Below are 12,476 nucleotides of genomic sequence, written 5' to 3' on the forward strand. Positions count from 1 at the left end.
TAGGAATACATCTATGGAGAATGACTCACCTAAATCTATGAATGTACCATTGGATGGAAAAATACTCATAGTTAGGATAGAATTTTTATATAAGGAACATGATTAAAAATGAGTCCTAAGGAAAAGATTTTTCGTGACCAAATGTAAATATGAAATAAAATATTGTAAATTCATCATTGATAGTAGGAGTCCAAATAACCTAGCATCAAAAGAATGTATTATTGAGTTATAATTACACATGATGAAGCATCCAAAGCCATATTACATTGAATGGATAAGAGATGATTATAAAGTACTTTCAAAAGTAATAAATATGAAGTAAATTGTTTAATTGATTCTATAATGATGAAGTTCTTTGTATTGTTATGCCAAAGATTATTGATATATCTTATTGGGAAGGCATTGGTAATGGTTAAAATCAAAAACTTGTGTCACCTTTTATAAAGAAAAAGGATCTCAACATACAAACTGTTCAACTTTAATGCCATAGAAATGGAATTTGAAAATGACATAAGTTGATAAAAATTGTGAAATTGGATGGATTTTATGCCTATAATTTTTTTTAAAAATTAAGTAAGAATTTATTCATTTTTTAAATTTTGACATCATTTTCTTAACTGCAAAAAATGTAAGGTGTAGTTCCCATCAAACAATTATATGCAACTCATCATTTTTACTTTGATTTGAAAATATGTTCTAGATTAAATATATAGGTAGGGAAAAAAAATATTAGTTTTTATGTACATATTTTCTTTGTTATAAGTACTCGAGTTTGACCTTATTAGAAACAAATAGTTTTTATCCCTCGTCAAAACTTCCCTATCAAATCTACACCTTTTTGGGGAAAAATTCCATATTCCTAAAGATGACTCTCTCCTCTACAGGTTAATATAAAACTTAAATTATTTTGATATGATTAACTAGTTTTTTCAATTTTTGAGGGAGCATCTTCTAAAATTTTGAAATACCTACTTATAATATTTTGTGATTATAACATACTTTAACTAATCAAAAAAATATGAAATTTATAAAATGATTATATTGATGCTAAGGCATATAAAAGGGTATTTTTGGTTTTAAGTTTTGATATAGAAATGAGATTTGACCGAAACAATTTTAGAGGTCCTCAAAAGTGACACAAATCAATGCTTTTACCCTAATGTGATAGAAAATATATAAAATTATAGTAGATTCAATATACATTCCATAGTAGAAAGTGGGATGAATAAAGTATTTTTACCTTTTATAGGAGATCCTAAGAATCAAAATTGCACCCTTGGTTGAAGGAATGATTTGTTTGGATGGTATTAATAATTACGCATTGATTCTAAGAAGAGACCTTATTTGGGCATGAAAGACGAACATCTTAAGGATATAATAGAGTTATTTAAGGCACCATTTTAGATAATGAATTAGATACGTTAAATCCTATTAGAAGTATCAAGCTTTATGGACCTAGTTTTGGGAGAAAGTTTACCAAAGAAAGTACACATCAGATGACACCTACAAAGAATTAGAAATTTAATAGGAAAGTCGAATAATTATCAAGGAAAGTATTAATCAAAAGAAGCTTGAATCTTTGTTTACCACCTAGTATTAACACCTAGGAAGAAGGGAAAATGGATAATGTGTACTGATTCCAAAGCTATCAAAAAGATCATAGTAAGGTATAGATTTCCTTTACCTATGATGGATACCATAATAAATTTCTTAAGTGGAGAAAATTATTTTACAAAGATTTAGTTGAAGAGTGAATAGATCATCATATTAGAATTGGAGAAGGTGATGAATGGAAGAATACATTCAAGACTAATGAAGTTGAATATGAATGGTTGGTTATGCCTTTTGATTTAACTAACATAGCAAGTATTTGTTGGCAATGAGCTAACATCCCTTGTAGGATTTGCGAGATGGCTTAACCACCTCTTGTGGTTCTATAAGACTATTGGTTGTATCAAGAATTGACAAGTTGACCTTTTGGTGCAATGACAACTCTAGCCTTTCTAACAATTGTTATCAGAGCTTCATCATAGGTTTGAATCTTGCAAGCCATGTTGAGTGACATTGGGAGAGGGATTGTTGGTAGTGGGCCAGCTTCCCTCATAGGATTTTTGACATGGCTTAACCACCTAATATGGTTCTATAAGACTATTGGTTATATAAAGCATTGATAGGTCAATCTTTTGGTGTAATAGAAACTCTAGCCTTTCAAATAGTATTTTCATGAAATTGATGAATAAGGTATTGGAGAGATTATTGCATAAATTTGTGAGTGTGTACTTGATGATATTCTCATTTTCAACAAAGTAAAGAGGAAAATCCATTTTATTTGAGACAAATATTGTAGAGATTGAAGGAAGGAAATTTGTTGATCAGTATCAAAAAATATTATTTTAATGAAGATATAATTTATCTACCATTTGTGATTTCAACTAAAGGTTTGAAGATGAATGCTAAAAATATTTAAAGAGATTTTAGAATGACCTACATTGGAGAGTGTTTGGGAAGTTACGTCATTTCATGCATTAGATATTTCTTTTTGAAACTTTATTTGGGATCTCAATTTTGTTTGTAAACTTGTGACAAATACTATAAAGGAATGATCAAAATAATTTCAATTGGACACATGGAGCTAACCAGAGTTTTTATTTATACATGAATTTTTTTCTTGAATAGCTAGTTTTGGTTTTATTATATTTTAATAAGGTAATTCAAGTGGACAATGATGCAAGTGGCAATGCAATTGAAGTTTTGTTAAGTCAAGAAGGTATGCCTATTGTTTCTTATAGTAAAAATCTAAATGGTGCCAAGAGAAAATATTCATTTTATGATCAAGAGATTTATGTCATGGTTTGATATTTGAAGAAGATGAGACATTACTTGTTGATGAAGAGACTATGTTTTATATTGAGCATAAATAATTACAATGTTTGAGTAGTCAAGGGAAGTCAAATCAAAGACATATGGTATGGGTTGGGGTCTTGTAGAGTTATACTTTTGTGTTGAAGCATAGGAGTGGATAGTTAAATAGAGTATCTAATCATTAGGTAGGGGATACAATTTTCTAACAAATATGAGGATAGAATTACTTGGGTTTAATGGTTGAGGACTTTCTATGAGACATATCTCAATTTTTTTGAGTCATGGAAGGATTTTAAGGAACTAGTAATGGATGACTGAAGAAAATGGTTGGATTATTTTATTCATAATTATATGTTATTTAAAGAAGTTCACTTATACATATCTAAAGGATTGATGATAGATAATCTAATTAAGGAGAAGCAAAGTGGATAACTTACCAAAGAGTTTGGTATTAACAAGGGAGTAAGTTTGGTAAGTGAGAGATATTATTGGCCACACACTTACAAGGATATTAGGAAAAAAAATCAAGTTTATAGACATCTATTTCAATACATGTAGGTAATTTATCCTCTAAAGAGATTCTAGTGTTGCATGGCTTACTAAGGAGTATAGTTTCAATTAGGGATAACAAGTTTGTAGGTTATTTCTAAAGAATACTTTCTGGGAAGTTGGATACTATTTTAAAGTCAAGTTATACTTTTCATCCACAAAATGATGGAAAAATAGAGGTGATGAACATGAGTTTCAAGTAATTTTTTAAGAATTTTGGTTCAAGATAATCCTAGAAATTGAAATTTGGTTTTAGCATAAGAAGAGTTTGTATACGTCACTTTTATGAATATAAAAATGGGAAAGATACATTTTGAAGTAGTTACTAGTCTGAATCTTAAGGGAATATAAAGTTATAATATCTTATTAAAGAGTATTAAAAGAATGTTTAAGTAGAGGAGTTTGTGAATTACATGAAGTCATTGCATTAGAAGGTTAAACATCATTTGGAGTGTATGAATAAAAAGTATACGAATAAGGAATAGAACTAGGAGAGGTAGGGATATCTAAGGAGGAGGTGAGTTTATGGTTCATTTGAAGAAGAAAATATTTATAGTTGGAACTTATAACAAATTAAGGATGAAGAAATTTGGGCCTTGTAATATTTTGAAGAGATGTGATTTTGAGAATTATGAAGTAGAATTACTCGAAGATGTGGAAATTTCATCTATATTCAACACTATAAATTTAATAAGTATCTTGAGGTTGAAGGATGTTTATATGATGATTTGTATGTGAACTAGTAGTACTTTAATCAATAGTTGGACAAGATAGAGATGGTTTTGAATAATTGAATTGGAAGGAATATAAGAAGTTTACAAATAGTATAAAAATAACTTGATCAAGTAGAAGGGCATACCACTTGAAGATTCTTCATGGTTTTCTTAGGCTGAGATGGAGCATCTTTATTATATCAGATATTAGAGTGAAATACTCATTTTCTTATCAGTGCAAAGTGTCTAATACAAGAGTATCTTGGGTTCAGAGAAATCTTGCATCATTTCTATATTTTCTAGTTTAAACTACTTTTTTTATCATTTCATTGATCCTTTATTTTTTCATGTTAGTATTTTTTATTTTCAAACTCTTTTGTAGACCTAGACTTGTTCCTACTCCTAGGTTTTTAACTCACTTGGATCTTTTTTCCTCAAGTTGTAATTTCTTCTCTCTTAGGTAACATGTTCTTGCTAGTTTTCATCATTGTTGGTGGATTTTTATCTTGCAATGAAAATCTACAATTTTACATCTTTAGTAATTCATTTAGAAATTTTCTTGGAGCATGTAAAGACCTAAATTTAGATCTTAAATTTTTCAAATCGTTCTTGCAACTCGTTCCTTACAGTTTGTGACTAGACCATTGTGGTTGTAACACATTTCCTATTCTTGGGGAATATTTTAGATCTTGAGACTGAGATGTATGTCATCATACCATTATTTTATAATTTTATCTCTTAAATATTTGATATTCATTAGAAGGTTATTAGTCATTATCATTGTATGTAAGGTCTCCAACCAAAGATTATAAGAAAGGTGGCATGGATGAGGCTGACATGTATGAAGACATGTTTTTGAACCTTTTTGCATCTAATTTTCTATGAAGAAATGTTTTTGATCAAGAAAAATGGGTTTTATAGGGATCCTAAAACCCAAAAGTTCTTACATAAAAAAAAGTAGCAAGTTAACAAAAAATGCCTAGCAATAGAACAACGACCAATAGAATGGCTAGAATGAAAGATAGGCAAAAAGCCAAAAAGAAAAAAAACTACAGAGATAACAAAAGCCAAAGGCAGAGCTTGTATTTTATTTTCTTACTCACTTGCCTTCCTCTCAAGGTCTTGGATGGTCTCTACTATTTATTGGCTCTCTGAAAATCCTTTACTAAGAGCTCTTGGTTCTTCTCACAACTCTGATCCATGTGGCTTTGGGTTATGTCGGTTATGGTGTCCTCTTCCATCCTATCTTCATCATTGTCCTTCCCATCCTTCTCCATCACAAACCCCCTAGCTTTCATCTTGCCACTTAGACTAACAATGTTATCATTGAGAGATTTAAGAATAGTGAGCATCTAGTTAGCCATGCTATGGTTGAAGTTCTCCACATTTTTCATCCTTTCTTCAACCATTTTGATTCGATCCCCCAGGTCAGTCAAGTTCCCTTGCTCATTCTTTTTCACCTGGCTTTCCATCTACCCCATTCTTTCTTTTACCTCCTCCAACTCATGAAAAAGCAATTTTATAGATCAGAAGTTGTCAATCATGTTTTTTTTGCATTGTTGAGAAAGTTCATACCCACCACCCTCGCATTATCAATGATGGCCACCAGCATTAGTTCTATAAGTTCTTCCAATTGGATATTGTCATCTTTTTCTTCAAGGATTTGGGGGTTCATAACTTCCATGATAATCCCCATTTTAGAGGTTCTGGCATTGAATTTCTTCTAAGCCATACACCTATCTTTTATTACAACTACACCGCTTGTGTTTCCCTCCTCCATTTTCTCATTTTCTTGCTCCTATGGGAGCTTGGGAAGGGGAGAGAGAACAAAGAGCTCCGACCCCATATCATTTTGCCCCTCCAGTGACCTATGGCCTCTTCTTTGATCTTTCTTTGCTTCTTTGTGGGGTTACCAGCTAACTCCTCTCTAGTCTCAACATCCATGCCCTTGGTCTCCTTATCCATGTCCATGTTTTATCCTTCCTCATTGTATTCTTCTTCCCCCTAACCAATCATTTCGAGCATATGAAGATATGTTGATCTCTCTTTGCTCCATCAAAATACTTGTTAGTTGTACTATGTTTACTCTTACTAAATAATTGAATTGTTCTATTTACGTATATCCAACTGGGGACTACATCAACAAAATATATCCATGCACGAAAGTTTTTTATTAGAGGAAAACTATTTTACAAGGACCAAAAACCTAAAAATTGCAATACAGAAAGGTTTTTTCCTTTAACTAATAAAATATACACTAAATAGACAAGATCTAAATGCTAACAAAATACCCAAAATAGGTAAAGGAAACCCATGAACAATCTACATGATCTTTTCCAAATACTAATTCTTCCTAATTATATCTAATTAATATCTCCAAGGACTTTGAAAATATTATGTGAAGGAGTGATATCCTTATTCTTACTACTCAAGTGCATAGTTGGGCCCAAGTTGGTCATAGGATCTACAAGAACCTTTATATCCTTCATCTTTGTCTACCTCTTTATCATTCTTCCTCATTTCAACTTTTTTAGTATAATGTGAATTATCATTTGAGTGATAGTGAACAACTTCATCATTTCTATTAATCTTTTGTAACCCCTCACTACTATATAGGGGTGTCAATTTTCCAACATTAACAACATTGTATATTGTATATTAGATACAATTCACCTTTCTTCAAGGTTCAGAATTTTATTTTAATATTTTTTTTAATATCATTAATCCCATTTACCAAATCATGGGTGCTAGTAAGAATATCATCGATCTGTTGAGTGGCCAATGGAACCATTTTTTATATCCCTTATCTCTAAAATGTTCCAATTAAATGGGTCCTCCTTGATCACAATGAAATTCCTCAAAAGTTTACCAAAAAGGGCCTAATCATTGCAAGAGAAATCCTTTTCAATAGGGGTATCCTTATCAACCTTAAGTGGAATGTCAATCTTGATATCCTTCTCCTTAACATTCATAATAGGGTCAATGAAGGTATCCTTGATGGAAGGAGGAGAATGTTCATTTTTAGGAGTAGATTTGATAGTGATAAAAGAGGACCAATGAGATAGTCACGGATTTAATATTATCTTGTTTTATTGGGATCCTTTCCCTTCCCCTTACTAGTAACCTAGTTTGACAAATTTGGAACAAAAACTTGGGAGGGAAATCTAAATCCTCATTCTTTTACATAATATTTTTTTGTGAGAGGATAAAGGTATATAAGTGGCAAGAAATTAAGCTTTCCTCTTCTTTTTATACACCAAATAGAATACACCTACCTCAAAATCAATTTTATCATGTTTAGTTCATTCCTCATCATAGTGGACCATGATGTTCTTTTTAAACTCCAACACATTTTTAGTAGGAGGGATTTTCTCAATGGGCATGGTCGAGATACCTTAGTAATCAAGAAAATTTAACCCTTATGTAGAATCATTGCCGAGGGTTTTTTTGTTTCCCAAAACCAGAGATTATAAATCCAAAAATTTTCCTATTTCTCACTACTTGTTCATCTTTGGCCAACTAATAAGAATAGTCTTCTGATTTAATTCTCTTTCACTTTAGGCTTCACTAAACCTAGGAAGGTAGACCTTCACCTTAAACCCTAATCAATAGGTTAAAGGCTTTTCTATATAAATTTAAAACTTTATGATTTCACGTGGTGGCGATGGATCCTTGAGATCAATAAAAATGAACTACTTGAATGTTGTCGAATTTCTCAAATATGGCCTACATGTTTTAAAAGAAAATATTATTTTTTATGAACTATGAATGTGAGTGATGGAACAATGAACTTTTTTATTTTAGAAATGATGCCTGAATTATGAAATAATCCTCAAACTAGTCCTTTATCCAATATTGGGTAGATAGAGTCAATCTTTGATTAAACCTTCATGTCCAACTCTATGAGAAAGTGAATTATACACCATCCACTGCCATATAAATAGAAAAGTAATTTCATTTGGAAAACCAATTAGACAGAATTAAACAAACAACACTCTATGTAATCTCTAATGATCAATGATTATTATTGCAACTCAATCTTTTCCAAATATATTTAAATGGTAGCAATTTATTTAAAATCAAAAATCACACATGATTTATTTCATCAAAGGCAAATGAAAACACAATCTTCAATTTGGGTAAAAAAATTCTTTATATTAGTTTCAAAAAACTTGTACAATTGATATGTGCTTCAGTTGCATTGTCCTATATGTTCATGTCTTCAAAATATTAATCTTTTTTTTTTTTTATGTCTAATATATACCCTATCCTATATATTTTTCCATGTTCTATTCTCTTGCATTTATAGAGGAGAATTCAGTTTTCAAATGAAAGGACATACCCCTTCATTAAAAGGATACAATTGTTCCTTACCCAATAACCAATCTTTTATTTACAATAGAACATTATGAATATCATTATAATAAGATTAATGTAGTTGGAGAATTCTTCCCTATTGAAATAACTTAATATTTACATCCCGGCAATATTATAGTGCTCCTTTGCATCAATGGTAGATCCTACACATATAATAAACTCAACAAGGTACCTTAATTTGAAAAAATTCAAGGCCTTACCTTTAATTTAGGTTTGTCTAAAACGATGAGGAGCTCTTCTAGAATGATCAAGAATGAGACAAGCAATTACTTTGACAAACTATTTATCTTTTGATAAAAATATTCAATCGGTGGACATCACTTGGAAAATATTTGTATTGAAATTGATACTTTGGAAATACATTATTTAACAAATATATTATCCTAGGCAAATAAAACATTCTTCAATATTGATCATTTATGTCAATTTAAGGTGAGAATATAATAAACTTTTACCAAGAAATATATTTTCATCTAAGGTGAACTTATTGGTTAGAAAGTGTAAATATTTCTTATCACAAACATTTTTCAAGATTATAACCCTTTAGAAGAAATTTATTTAAATGAGTTATAGTGTTTATTACTTTGATTATTTTTTCATCTTAGAGATAATATTCCATTTTGCCTTCTTAAAAGATCTCTAATAAAATATATTCTATAAACAAATTTTATTATTATCTTCAAAATTTTATTTTGAAGGCACTTTCTTTAAATATTTGACTAATATATAAAAATGATTAACATAAAAATATAATTGGATGTTTCCATAAAATTTCTTGTAATAATAATTATTCTCCTTAAACATCTCACACTTTTGCTCACTTTCAGCCTTTGATTAAATAACTTTAAAATATTTAATTCTGATATTCAAATAATAATATTTATCCTTGAACAACCTTCATGCTCATTATTTTCTCAAAGATGACTCCATAATTAGTTGTACTTTTGATTTGTATAAAAAAATACTTTTTACCCAACCTTTGTTCACTATTTATATCTCATTCCCATATAAATATGATATATTTCCATAGCACTCACATATTATGAGATTGTCACAACCAATCTCCCCACAACTCGGATATAATGGAAATTTTACTGCCACGAAGATTTTATTTTGGTAAAAGGAAATAAGTATTTTTTCTAAAGTAAATTGGTTAACGAATATCTTTACTTCCTTCATAAATAACATAATTAGTTAAGATCAAGTGATCGGATGAGAGAAAAAGGAGGGAATTGGGTAGTTTAGTTTAGTTATTATTAGGCAAAAGAATGATTCTAGCCTAGTATGCCCTTCCTCAAAAGGTGGCAGACAATAATTATAATAAAGATTGTTGTACTTGTTTGGGCTGCATGCTTGAATACCTCTATGGACTGCGTGTATAAACATTCCTATGCTGTTATGGCTTTGCCAAAAGACAATCCTCTATATAATTATTCCCATAAAAATGGCATTGTCTTCATTCTGCCAGTATGAACACCCACTGTCTTCATTCTGCCAGTATGATTTAAAGGAGTTTGCAAAAGTAAATGAGCAATCTCTCCTCCCCATAATCCAACTAGCATAACATTGGTGAAAGTTTAATTGCAGGCTTGGGGAACATACGAGTTGACAAATATACTATCATGCATGCCACCGTTAATTAGCTGTTCAATGGATAATATGTCGGGTCTGTGCAACAACCTATTTACTCACTGTGTTTTGGTCCCGTTTCAAACTCAAAATTACTTGGGTTGATGTCCATTATAAAGTAAAATAACTGGCAAAACGTCTCACATCGAGCACAGAGAGGCATTCTAAGAAAAATTCCAAACCGGCAACTAGATAATCATGTGGAAGGTCTGTAACAATTTATATTGTATCTTAAAAATTATAAGCATCCATTGGGCTTTATACAAAATCTCGATTCTAGTCTTTGGTAAGCTTAAATCGTCACCTAGACAAGCTTAGATATATCTATGAATGCATTGAAGCAAAATTGGCTATAGATATATTACATATCATCAGTCAGGCCTAAACGTATTGCAATCAAAGTGTCACCTCTTAGACTAGGAACATCAATTGTATTTTATTTTTCTTATGTTGGTTGACAACATACAACGAGATCTTAGTTTTCCTCAAATAAATTTTATATCACACCGGAGTCATCGTATGGAAATACCAGTTAACGTTTCTCAATATGCTGAACTATTAATTGGGGAACTCTGCTGCTTGGCATGCCCCTATTTAAGCAGACCCTTGGTCATAGAGGAGTACCTCCACATTCAGTTTTCATTTCTTTAAATAGATTGAATAAAGTTTCTGTTTTGAATTATTAAAGATTTGGTATGGCTGAGACATGGTTTCCCCACAGGAATAGCCTTGAAAGTGAGTATTGTTGTATATTGAATCAATACCATTCTATTAAACTGGCAGCTACAAAAGGGTTTAGATTCTGGAAACATCAAAAGTTATGCTTGAAAAATCCTTACACTTAGTATTGTGTGCCACTATTTTTCATTGTGATAGTGTTATTCCAAGCTGCTGTAACAATTTCATCTTTGGTTGAAGACACAGGAGTGTGTGCATGTCAGAAGTAAAATATCATAACATAAAAAAAACTGAACAATTGTTCCAACTGGAAATCACCCATGTATGCCTGCATATAAGATGAAATAATTAAACTCAATATCCTTGTACATGATGCAACTATCTGTTAGGTTATGGCATTATCCTCAAGCATGAGAAATTTGGTTGCTTATGTTATTGGAATCAATGTATTCTGGTATTCTTTTACTGCATTGTGAATGCTCACTAAAATAATGAGTATATCAGTTAGAAACATCCTTTGAAATGAGTATATCAGTTAGAAAACATCCTTTGGAATGTCTGTATAGAGCATTGGAATTTAGAGTTTGATTCTGAACATAAAATTTTGTTCTATGTGGACACTTTTTGTCTTCCTGAAGGTTGGGTGTCATGTGGCTTTAATGAGAGGGATAGAGATGGATAGAGTATGTTTTTTTTTTTTTTTTTTCTAGACACAAGTACTGCTTAGAATGGATACATTATGTTTGTTTCTTCTATTAGATAAATATGGCTCTTAAAGTGTTTGGCCAAGTCATTTTTATTTTATTGCATATAAGTAAATATGTTTGTTTTTATTTCATTGCATACAAGTAAATATGCTATTATTCTATATTACAATCCTCATTCCATGATCAGTGTATTTATATTACAATCCTCATTCCGTGATCAGTGTATTTATATTACAATCCTCATTCCGTGATCAGTGTATTTAGACATGTGAGAAAAGTAGTATGTTTCATAGCTACACTGGACCCATCCGATCTTTCTTGTTCCAAGTTGTTAGGCTTGTCATGGTTAGCAAGGTAAAACGCCTCGGCCACACTTTCATCTTAGATGTCCAGGAAGCACACATAAATCAACTCATAATGATTATTATGATGTAATTATGTTAATAGATATTGCATTTATAATGATCATGATGAATTATTTTATTCATGTTTTTTTAATGGATGTTGACGTGTAGGCTAGCACCTTAAGACAATGCAACTTTCCAAAACCCTTAATTTTATATCACACCGGAGTCATCATATGGAAATACCAGTTAACGTTTGTCAATATGCTGAACTATTAATTGGGGAACTCTGTTGCTTGGGATACCCCTATTTCAGCAGACCCTCGGTCATAGGGAAGTACCTTCTCATTCAGTTTTCATTTCTTTAGATAGATTGAATTAAGTTTCTGTTTTGAATTATTAAAGATTTGGTATGGCTGTGACTTGGTTTCCCCACAGGAATATCCTTGAGAGTGAGTATTGTTGTATATTGAATCAATACCATTCTATTAAACTGGCAGCTAGAAAAGGGTCTAGATTCTGGAAACATCAAAAGTTATGCTTGAAAAATTCTTACACTTAGTATTGTCTGCCGCTATTTTTCATTTTGATAGTGTTATTCCAAGCTGCTGTAACAA

The 12,476-nt window shown here is 31.0% G+C and overlaps 1 long non-coding RNA gene across 1 annotated transcript in view; it reads left to right on the top strand.

Annotated features, from left to right (window-relative positions):
* LOC149542026 (uncharacterized) overlaps window positions 1–12,063 on the top strand; it is a 269,466-nt gene extending 257,403 nt beyond the window's left edge. Inside the window, exon 3 of the long non-coding RNA XR_016355419.1 lies at window positions 12,031–12,063. This is a non-coding gene — a long non-coding RNA (uncharacterized LOC149542026). The remainder of the gene's footprint in view (window positions 1–12,030) is intronic.
* The last annotated feature ends 413 nt before the right edge of the window (window positions 12,064–12,476 follow it).

This window comes from Cupressus sempervirens, chromosome 8 (genome assembly GCF_028749045.1).
Source record: "Cupressus sempervirens isolate cs-2001-9-10 chromosome 8, ASM2874904v1, whole genome shotgun sequence".
Lineage (NCBI taxonomy): Eukaryota > Viridiplantae > Streptophyta > Pinopsida > Cupressales > Cupressaceae > Cupressus > Cupressus sempervirens.